The sequence below is a fragment of the Musca vetustissima genome, unplaced genomic scaffold (assembly GCF_032173495.1).
Source record: "Musca vetustissima isolate MV318-11 ecotype Yass unplaced genomic scaffold, APGP_CSIRO_Mvet_v1 utg238663, whole genome shotgun sequence".
In the NCBI taxonomy this organism is placed as follows: Eukaryota; Metazoa; Arthropoda; class Insecta; order Diptera; family Muscidae; genus Musca; species Musca vetustissima.
This window is the reverse complement of record NW_026889589.1, coordinates 709-12,841: the sequence shown is the minus strand read 5'-3', so window position 1 is coordinate 12,841 and position 12,133 is coordinate 709. Positions and strand designations below refer to the sequence as shown.

At 34.7% G+C, this 12,133-nt stretch overlaps 1 long non-coding RNA gene across 1 annotated transcript; it reads right to left on the bottom strand.

Annotated features, from left to right (window-relative positions):
- Positions 1–5,506: 5,506 nt before the first annotated feature.
- LOC133337262 (uncharacterized) lies at positions 5,507–8,422 on the bottom strand. The gene is made up of 2 exons (XR_009754581.1): positions 8,223–8,422; positions 5,507–5,919 (listed from the first exon to the last, which is right to left on the bottom strand). It is a non-coding gene; the product is annotated as an uncharacterized LOC133337262 (long non-coding RNA).
- Between the last annotated feature and the right edge of the window lie 3,711 nt (positions 8,423–12,133).

Here is a 12,133-nt window from a genome sequence, read left to right as displayed (position 1 = left end):
ACCAGTAACGAATGTTCAAGTAGGACGGGGCCGACTTCCCTTCACCACTTTGGGTACATACCAGAGATGTTAATATGTACAATATACTGCAGATAGAACAGACAAAGTATCTTTGGAGGACCATTGAGATGGAATCGGTCGAAATAAAATGTGCTATAGGTAGATTTGTGAACCAACTGAAAAATCCCATACACATACCATTCTGAAATCAATGAAAAATTGCATGTCAAACAGACAGCCTTGGATTATTTGGTATACCATTTGTATGAAATCGAGTAAAAATATGTGAGTTAGCTATATATAAACACATGGGCCTATTAAGCAAATATATAAGACCTATATCACAATCTGAACCGATTTCAACAAACCTTATCACACATCACTTTTTCCTCAATTGCATTCGCTATGCAACATTTGGCTCAATCGGACAAATATTGGGAGTTTGGTGCATCATTTACATAAAATCGGACGAAACTATATGGGAGCTATATCTAAATCTCTTATTAACAAAACTTCGCATACATCACTCTGGACCTAATTCAGTACTCCGTGCAAAATTTTGTTCCAAGCGGACAAATATTGGGAGTTTGGTGCATCACTCACATAAAATCGGACAAACTATATATGGGAGATATATCTAAATCTCAGCCGATTTTAACAAAACTTCGCATACATCACTCTGGACCTAATTCAGTACTCTGTGTAAAATTTTGTCCCAAGCGGACAAACTACATATGGGAGATATATCTAAATCAGAACCGATTTTCGTCGCTTTCAACAGGGTTCGTCCGTGGGATTCGATTCCTTTTGTCTGTTACAAACATATGCACAAAGACATAATACCCTGTACCACAGTGTGGTGAAGGGTATAAAGAGTGATAATTTGTAGTAAAAGTTTTCGACCATGTAAGGACCCAAAATATAAAATTAGAGTACATTAGGTTGAAAACGTTCTCAAAATACCCAAAAATGGGCTATCAAAAAAGTGGGCCGATATATCGCATTTTCTTAGTAGAAGTAGCAATCTCTATCTATCAAGCTCAATAAACAGACGGATGTGTCTAATATACATTTAGATTTTTTTTTTATCAGTAAAGTATATATTCTTTATGGAATCTCAGATGAATATTTCAAGGTGTTGTAAGTAGAGTGACAAATTTAATATACATTCCACAATGAGTTCGATAAAATATGAAGAGGGAGTATCTATACAGGACATAATTCGCGCACAAAAATTAAATGCAGGTTACAATCACTCTAAATTCCGACTGAAGACCAGATATAAGAGTAGTTATGGCATGTGAAAGTCTGATAGAAGACATAGAACTGAGGTAATGAGAACCACAAAATCTTATGGAATAACGAGCGGACTGGAAAGAAAACAAAAATAAGAGACATTTATGGAAGTTAGCAGGCCGACAATCTCATTTAAATTGGTTCCGTCAGAATTACAAAGCAGAGAAGACTTTGAAACTTCAACTCCAATTCTTTGGATCTAATACTATTCGTGATCTAAATGTCATGATCGGTATTAATAGAAAGACGGACTAAAATCATTCATTTTGTCTACTTATATTTCAATCTTCCGAAGCTAACAGCACAGTTGTTGAATTTACTTTTTTTTATACCCTTCACCACACTGTGGTACAGGGTATTATGTCTTTGTGCATATGTTTGTAACAGGCAAAAATAATCGAGATAGACCCTTGGTTCCTTTTGAGAATATGCATAGAATCACTTTCTGAGTCGATTTATGCATGTCCGTCCGTCTGTAGATGTTAAATTGTAAACAAAGTACAGGTCGCATTTATGATCCGAATTGAATGAAATTTGGCACAGCTCATTTGTTTGGCCCAAGAACGAACCCTATTGAAATTGGGAAAAATCGGTTCAGATTTAGATATAGCTGCCATATATATTTTCGTCCGATTTAATGTAAATTGTGTAACAAGTCCCTATATATCTTTCGATTTGCACGAAATTGGGCATAGCGTATTGGCATTTGGGTCTATAATAATTTGTGCTAAGTTTCATGAAAATCGGTTCAGATTTAGATATAGCTCCCATATATATTTTCGCCCGATTGTAGGTAATTGGTGCACCAAAGTCCCTGGAAATCATTTCATTTGCACGAATTTTGGCATAGCGCACTGAATTAAGTCTAGAATGATGTGGCAAAGTTTCGTGAAAATCGGTTCAGATTTAGATATAGCTCCCATATATATTTTCGTCCGATTTTAAGTAATTGGTGCACCAAAGTCCCTATATATCTTTCGATTTGCACGAATTTTGAAATAGGGTACGTTGGTCAGCAAAGTACTTCGCTTTGTTACAAGAGACATTTGGGTTTGAAAGGTTTTTGTATAGAAGCAATAGCTTCTGGGGAGAATATCCCAACAAAAAACTAAGGGAACTGATGAGGATCAGTGGCGTGATCCGAAACTATAGTCTTCCCTGCCTTTCCCCTCGGCAATCAATGCCATACATTCCCCTCTAATAAATAGTTGTTTTTTTATAAAAACAAAATACAAATGGTATCCCATATAAACCGCCAACACTACTGAAGTACAGAATTAAGTATAAAATGATGTTGCTAAGATGCGTGAAAAGATCCATAGCAAGGCCGAATGACACAACGTACTGAAGTAATATAAATTAGTCTCTGGCAATTTTCCCTGAAATCGGTTCAGATATAGATATATAACAAAAACGCGTCGTCTGTTGGGATACATATGTAGAATATACCCAAAGTGGTGAAGGGTATCATATAGTCGGCCCAGCCCGACTTTCCTTACTGGTTTTTTTTTTGCTTTTCAAAGAATTTCAAGCAACTCGAAATATTTCCACTCCGATTAAGATACCTACAAAAAATCATTTTGGAAAATTATTAAATGCTGCTGACATTTTCTGACAACAACAACTTGTTGGACAAGCATTACGGATGACCCATCACGGCCGACTAAACAGGCTCTGAATTGAGTCTATAATTCATCTTTTCTTATCCGAATTTGGAATCTCTCCGATGACTTCAGGCAAAGAATGGTTATGCAGAAGAGTCGCCATATTGCCAGGTTTGCCAAAGAAATAAGCGCCAATTTGCTGCGAAGTGCTTCCTCCATGAACTACTTTCATTGGATTTGGCTAGTCTGACGATTACTTTTTGTATGGAGCTCACACACATAGATCAATGACTCATTATCTGTGACGATTTGATAAACTTACCAAGAACTCAAAGTGACAAATTATAGCACATTTGTGGTTGGTATAAAAACTAACAAATGAAAACATGTGTGGTAAGATTTTTCAAAGGGTATTTTGCATACTATCTGAGGCTATAATAGTATCCGCGAACCTCGTTGTCTAAAGATACTAGAACGCATAAATTACGTATTGACCCCTTAAATTTATTATAAATTTATTTCAGTTATTCGCAAACCTCTGCCATAAAATGCAACGCACAACAATTTAGCCTTTAATATTATGAACAAATTTATGATTCCTTTGGAATTATTTATCTATGTATGAATAACCTGAAATTACCTCGCCACCATTGATCATCGTCGAACAATGATGCGTTTAGGCCCTAATAGAAAATATATAAAAATGTGTACCTACATACATACATTTTATGAAATTCTATAAAACAAAGGCTATTGTTTCTGTGAATAATGTAAAAATATAAATCGGTCTAACGACTAAATGGAGGAAATATTTATTATGAAAAATATTTGGACTGTAATAAATATATGTACATACGAGTATATAGATATTTTGATGTATTGTAAAATTCAATTGAAATATGCAACTCTAGTAACAGTGAAATTAATTTTTATATTTCACAGAAATATATTTGAAAACCAGTGAGCGGAGCAGTATAGTCGGACGGGGCCGACCATACGATACCCTACACAACTACCACGAACTCTAACTTTCTGAGGATGTTTATTCCGAGTCTGAGTAATATTTCGTGATATTTGCCCCCTCTTGCCCGATTAGAGGTCAACAACACCTCTTCCTTACTTTTTCGAATATTCAGTACAGTCCTTCTAATTACGTGTCCAGATTACCTTCACGGTGGGTTGTGTTGTGATTTTCGGATCATACTCGACTCGAAAACACACGAAAAATTAAGTTTTCGGTCCATTTCATCCCAAAATTTTAATCTGATCATCACCGAAAATTGTAGGCGTTGTTCTTGACCATAACTGCAACTTCATGAAAAATTTTAAAGCCATCAGCGCGATATTTCCCCCTTTAATGTGGTAATGGGTTACTAAATAATATCTGAATACGTAAGCACCTATAAATATTTGACTGTAACTCCAACATCTGAGTAGATACATCACTATATTTGGTATCAATTTAAAGGCCAACCACTCCTCTTGGATATGCTATCAACTCCTCGGATCTACATCCTCCAGGAGTAAATATATATGCCATAGAATACAAATGTTGTCATTTTTCACAAAAGTCAGGGTCCATTTGACCCGCTAAATATTGACCGATCTTTATCAAAACACGCACGATTATTCTCTGGCCCGATCCCCTTCTCCATGCAAAAATTCGCGGTGTTTGGGCCATAATTGCGGCCTCTGGAGCGACCAGAAAAACCGACAAAAATTTAGTATTTGGTCCATTTCATCCCCTAAATATTAACCGATCTTTTCCAAAAACAATATGGGTCTTCATTGGCCAGAACCCATCCTACATGCAAAATTTCGTGAAGATAGGTCCATAACTGTGCCTTGTATCGTGTTTACAAATTATAATAGACAGACGGACGGACACACATGTCTAGATCGACTCAGCTAGTCGAGATATGACAATCGGTATACTTAAAGGTGGGTCTAGGACCAATATTTCGCGGCGTTACAAACATTTGGGGCTGCACAAAGCTATAATACCCTGACAACATAGTTGTGTAGGGTATAAAAAGTTTATTATTTAAATCGGTACATTATCTCAATATAATTCCAAAGAATTTTATATGTGGGTAGATTGAAATGTAGGTCATTGAGAGATAACAATTTTTTTTTTCATTGGTATTCGTTGTTTAGACGTTTTGAAAAAATTGTGAACGAATTAACAAAAAAAAATTATAAATAAAATAAATGTTTTCGTATATTTTAGGGGATAACATTAAAACTTTATTTTTAAATTCATTTCGGTTTTAAAATATATCCGAAATCTATATTATATGTACATTGTTGTGTTTACCCTTAACCCTTTGGGCCCCGTGACGAAAAAATATCTTTAAATTATTCTATAGGATCTTCTTATGTTTATGTCGGTTAAACACAGCTCCCTATGTAGCCTCGACCGATTTCATGCAATTTGTACACAAAAGTCCAATGTTTGTTCGTTTGAAATGAAATTTTGCACCGCGTACCAAATTGAGGCAAAAATGGCATGTAAGGATGAGACTGCTGTTATTTCTATGCCACTCGTCCGAAAGCTGTTAAAATTATTGTGACAGTTCACTATTTTGTTTACAAGCGTACAAAAGAATTTTGGTGAGAATTTTCCAGAAAAAAGTTATTCGTGATAGAATTCAAGCTCGATAGTGTGATTTCTTTATATTTGGCTGGAAAACCACAAGTTGCTATCGTTAGAGCACTCCAGCATTTAAATGTGAATAAATCATTTATGTCTCGTACCATCGCTCGTTACCATGATACTGGTAGCGTAGCCCGACGTCAAGGAAATGAACGGAAGAAAACAGCAACATCAATTGTTCGAAAAGTAAAGAAGCGACTTAATCGAAATCCGCGTTGCAGTGGCCGAAATATGACTCGTGAGCCGAACATACCGCAATATTCCATTCGGCAAATATTGAAAAATGAGGCCGAGGTAAGCCATTGAAATACAAAAAAGTGCAAGAACTTACACCGCATCTGAAATAAAATAGACTCAAATGAGCTAAAGAGTTGCTTCGCTTGATCGAAAGTGGTAAACTGCCGAAACCAGTAAGGAAAGTAGTAAAGTCGGACTGGGCCGACTATACGATTCCCTTCACCACTTTGGGTATATTCTACAAATGTATCCTAAAAGACGTCTCCTTTTCGAAGTAACATTGACATAAAATTGAACGAACTTATATATGTGATCTTTATCAATACCTAAACCGACTAACATCAATTCCTACACATGTCATTTTGCAAGCAATTCACTGTTTAAAATTTAATGTCAATCAGATTGATTATTTGGTGTACAATTAACATGAATGAGTCAAATTTATATATAGCAGCTGAAGCTGAATCTGAAGCGATTTCAAGGAAACTTGCAAGCGATTAATTTATATTAACTTCTGTATCAATCGGCCTAGCTATGGACTGTACTGAAAATCGGAATCGGAAATATATATAGGATTTTGCACACATCATTCTAGACTTAATTCAGTATGTTATGCCAAAATTGGTGCACATCAAAAAAATATGCAGGAACTTTGGTGCACCATTTACCTAAAATCGGGCGAAACTATGTATGGGAGCTATATCTAAATCTGAACCGATTTTCACGAAACTTAGCACACGTTATTCTACACTTAATTCAGTAAGTTATGCCAAAATTCGTGCAAATCTCATGATTTTCAGGGACTTTGCACCATTTACCGAAATTCGGGCTAAACTATATATGGGAGCTACATCTAAATCGGAACCGATTTTCACAAAACTTAGCACACATCATTCTAGAGTTAATTCAGTACGCTGTGCCAAAACTTAGCACACATCTTTCTAGACATAATTCAGTAAGCTATGCCAAAATTCGTGCAAATCTCATGATTTTCAGGAACTTTGGTGCACCATTTACCGAAAATTGGGCGAAACTATATATTGAAGCTATATCTAAATCTGAACCGATTTTCTCCATTTTCAGAAGGGTTCGTCCTTGGGCCAAATAAGTGGCATGTGTCAAATTTCGTCTAAATCATATTATAAATGCGACCTGTACTTTGTTTACAATTTAACATCAACAGACGGACAGACGGACGGATAAATCGACTCAGAAAGTGATTCTATGCATATTCTCAAAAGGAACCATGGGCATATCTCGATTCCTTTTGCCTGTTACAAACATATGCACAAATAGATAATACCCTGTACCACAGTGTGGTGAAGGGTATAATGAACATTTATATGGGAGCTATATCTAAATCTGAACCGATTTTCACGAAACTTAGCACACATCATTCTAGACATAAGTCAGTACGCTATGCCGAAAATCGTGCAAATCGAATGATTTTCAGGGACTTTGTTGCACCATTTACCTAAAATCGGGCGAAACTATATATTGAAGCTATATCTAAATCTGAACCGACTTCCACGAAACTTAGCACACATCATTCTAGACATAATTCAGTAAGCTATGCCAAAATTCGTGCAAATCGAATGATTTTCAGGGACTTTGGTGCACCATTTACCGAAAATCGGGCGAAACTATATATGGGAGCTATATCTAAATCGGAACCGATTTTCACGAAACTGAGCACACATCATTCTAGACATAATTCAGTACGCTATGCCGAAAATCGTGCAAATCGAATGATTTTCAGGGACTTTGTTGCACCATTTACCTAAAATCGGGCGAAACTATATATTGAAGCTATATCTAAATCTGAACCGACTTCCACGAAACTTAGCACACATCATTCTAGATATAATTCAGTAAGCTATGCCAAAATTCGTGCAAATCGAATGATTTTCAGGGACTTTGGTGCACCATTTACCTAAAATCGGGCGAAAATATATATAGGAGCTATATCCTTGGGCCGAATAAGTGGCTTGTGCCACATTTTATCCAATTCGGATCATAAATGCGACCTGTACTTTGTTTACAATTTAACATCAACAGACGGACGGACATGCATAAATCGACTCAGAAAGTGATTCTATGCATATTCTCAAAAGGAACCATGGGTCTATTTCGATTCCTTTTGCCATAATAATACCCTGTACCACAGTGTGGTGAAGGGTATAATGATCGTGTTTACTTGCCAAAGAGGTCAGCTGAAAATGTGCACCTTCGGTTGGCCACCAGAACTCAAGCGCCGGTGTGAATAAATGCCGAATATTAATGAGAAAATATTCTGGAGGATGTATTAAAGCTTTGGGCACGCAAGGCTTCATTTCCAGCGCACAATGGCCACCAAAATCTCCGAATACCGATCCGTTTGACTATTGTGTCTAGAGTATTTTGGAAGGCAAAGTAGGCACTAAAAATACCAAAGTGTTGATCACCTCAAGCAAGCGCTTCGCCGGGAATGGGCCAAAATACCGCGGAGCAACATTCTGGTAGCGTGTGACGGTTTCATAGGCCGTTGGAAGACCATAATTCGTGCCAAAGGTGACCAATTCGAACAAATCGAAACTTATTCTAAAATGTGATGCTATTTCCGACATTTTTTGCTTTCATTCAAAACTTTTTCCGATTTTCTGCGCATTACGTTGGTTCATATATAGATCGCACTGTTAATTTTGTCCCTTAAGATGGTACACTGTCCAGAGTTTTTTCCAAATTTCAGTAGTTTGAGGATGTTTTTCAACTGCCTCAGCCTTATTTCTTCCAACCTTAAATGAAGTTCGAAGATGGGGTAATATTCCTAACGAACTTGGTAATATTCCTAACAAACCTTGATCATATCCGAATATGGGAGCCATTGGTCCAGTCTTTCTGATACCTCCCACCACAATTTGTCAACATTCTCAATTTAATCCAAAAGTTGCACATCGTAAATCGTTTGTGAAAATACACCAACTTTTAAATAAGTCTCAAGTCTCAATATATACACATTTGAATCTTTGCTCGTTTTGACCATTCTAGATTACACTGTGATTCAAAACAAAACAAAATTTTTTTTCAAGTGTACCAATCCCGTTTAGTTGGAGTCTCTGGACCACGAATATACCTTTGGTTTTTCTGGGTCAGTTCGAAAATTAGTTTTATAACGGTAAATGTAAAGAAATGTAACATCTTTTTTTTCTAACGGATTTATATTATTCTTTTTTCATTCAAAGAATAGAATTTTTTCTTTCAAACTAGGTATATACTTGGTAAATCGTTTGAGGATTGACTGAGTTACAGTGGTTGAAATGTGAAAAAATACGCATAAAATTACAAAATTTATTTTTCTTCGGACTGTACGAAGAAATTTTGACATCAAGCCGTATAAGTTTTATTATATTACGGGGAAGGCAATTAAATAAGCTTTCGAAAATGAGAAAAATCAAAAAAAATCGGTTAAAAAATGGACGACTTGTACACAATTTTGTATTGATTCTATGCATATTCTCTAAGGGAAATATGGGCCTATCTCATTTTCTTTTGTCTGTTACAAACATAATGTGGAAACGAGGAAACAAGATAGACCCATAGTTCCTTTAGAGAATATGTATAAAATCAATACAAAAATGTAAAAAATGGAAAAGCATACCAAAACACTTCCAAATTTTTGTCTATCAAAAAATGCAAAAACTGAAAATCGTAAGTACTGTTTCTTCTAAATGGCGCAACAAATGCTTAAAGATTGTCCGATTGCTATGAAATGTTGCGTAGAGTACCGAATTGAGATTATTAGAACATTAAATGCATTCTCATTCACTTTAATATATCGTATTGTATGGTAGTAACTTCCGAGGGGGTGTGCTAGATACTTTGCTAGCCTCGCCCCTATCTCGTCGGTAGCCTAGTGGGAGTGTCTCTGGTTCCCATCCGTGAGACCCGGGTTCGAATCTCACTGTGGGTAAAAAAAATTTTTTTGTTTTCTTTTTATTTTTTATTAATGAAATCAATTTTTTTTTGTTTACTTGGCTTCAAATTCATAATGGTTTCAAATACTGATGGTAGATGTTCAATAACATAAATTTTCGGAGTCACCTAATATACCTTTGGTTGCTATAATTTCCCCTTACAAAGGTGGTGAGAAATTATGCTTTTCTTCTTCCACTTATTTATTAGTTTATTGTTAACCAATACGTTTGTATATTTTTTTTTTTTGTAATGAGATGTTGAAGTATTAGTAATTCGAATGAGCCATGTTTGATTTTGGAAGTTTTTCTTTGTATTGATATTCAGCCATAATCATAGTGTTATAACCGAGATTACAAAAGGAGGTAGCAGAGTAGCCATCTTGGTCATTTTCGAGAATCTTTTGGTTAGTGAACACTAAATTTTTTTAATCTTGTTGGCGAAAAGAAACTTCTATTGGTTGCTCCTAATATCCCAAGTGTTTTTTTTTTTATTAAACTGGCGAAGAAAAAAAGCTGACAACATCATTAATTTTGTATAAAACCTTTTCAAACGTTGGTGCAAACGTTTTGGTTTGACCTTTCGATTGGTTTACAACATCCCCTGGTCGTTGGTGTGGAATTGCATATATTTGCTTAGCTGCTGTTTTTCTTTGATATCCTGGTGATACCATAAAATTAAGAATTTGATATAATAATTGGTAAGATTTCCTGTTTATATGAAAGTCCAATTTGCTTAGCGCTGATTTTTCTATTGTGCATTTCAATCTGTTTTTAAGAATAACCTTTTCCCCGGTGCATTTTGCATACCGACATCCCCTTCACTCTACATGTGTGTTTTTTTGCCCAGAGAGGAGACTGAGATTCTGTCGGAGATTGGATTTAGTTGTTAGAGTGCGTTGGTTACAGCGAGTGCTGCCGATTACATCTCGCATAAAGTAAAGTTCGGCATAGAAAAGTCAGTGATTTAACTCACAAAATGATGTCTGAATCAGTTTTTAAATAACCTAAAATGGTTGGTTAAAATTCTGAGAGAGAGAGATAAAAAAATATATTGAAAGTGAAACAATCAAACTTAAAACTAAAACGAAAATTAAGAGCAAAAGAGTGTGTGTGTGTACTTGGTAATGTAAAAAAAAAATCATAATTTTCTATACCTTCTTCTTGTAAAAAAAGTAAAAAAACAACAACAAAAATATAATCAGTACTAGAAGAGTCACACAAAATATTCAAATACGCATTTACTTACACCGAAATAGAGTTATGGTATTAAATATCGTATAAAGAGATTGCTGATCGCTTTGCTGTTACCCCAGTTCGAAAGGCCTTTCATCGTGGGAGTTCAATCGATCATCAAGTAAGTTCAAATTCTCTTATATCGTACCGCATTGAACAAGCACAAATCATTGGGTTTTTTGTGAGAGTAACTGTTCCGTTATCTCTCTGGGTTTTGCCTATTGCACTCATTTAATTGGGAATATACATGCTAATTTATAAAAATATAATTATAAATTATTTTAAAAACCAAATTAATTGAATTAATTCTTTTAAAGGATTCCTTTATTTGTGTTTGTTCAATGTTAATTTGTTTCCTGTGTACATACGATTGCCAATGGATATGCCAATGTTACACTGAACAATAACAGACGAAGTGCTGTTAACCTACCTTCGTTAACATTTCAATGAGAGCTACAGTTTTGAAAGCACTGTTTGCATTGCTTCTACTGTATGTTTCATTTATATTTATTTTTGTTCGAATTAATAATTATTAAATTGTATTTTTTTTCTGGCATATCTGTTGACATCGGCAATTAAATACTTATTTTTATATTTGGTGTGATTATTGAATAAAATTAAAAAAAAAAACGAAAAAAAACTATTTGATCAAATCGAATGCTGTTAACATACTCGTATGTATGTATGTTTGTACATACGGTTGTAACAAAGCAGGTCGTTGACACAACAGCTGATTTGCTGTGAAAAAAAAGCAAATGTAACGATCATACACACATACATTTTTCTTTTGCGTTACATACTGATATGAAATATTTTTGTTTGGTGATTATTTGATTGTTTTTCTCTTCGAATGTTTTTTTTGAAAATATTATAAATTTTGATATAAAAAAATAATGTTATGTTTTTGATATAATTTAATTTAATTATTCATTTTTTTATTTTTCCTTCAAATTTCAAATATGATCTTATATACCTAAAATTTTTGAAATTAAGTTTTTTTCATGATTTTTTTTGTAGTATTCATAATTATTAGGTTTGTTTTATTATTTTTTTGTTATTATTTTTCTGATGCGTTAGGATTATGGATTTATTATTATTCTTGTTGTTACAATTTAAGTCGAATTTCTTCGAGATTGTATGATTTTGTTGTGTCT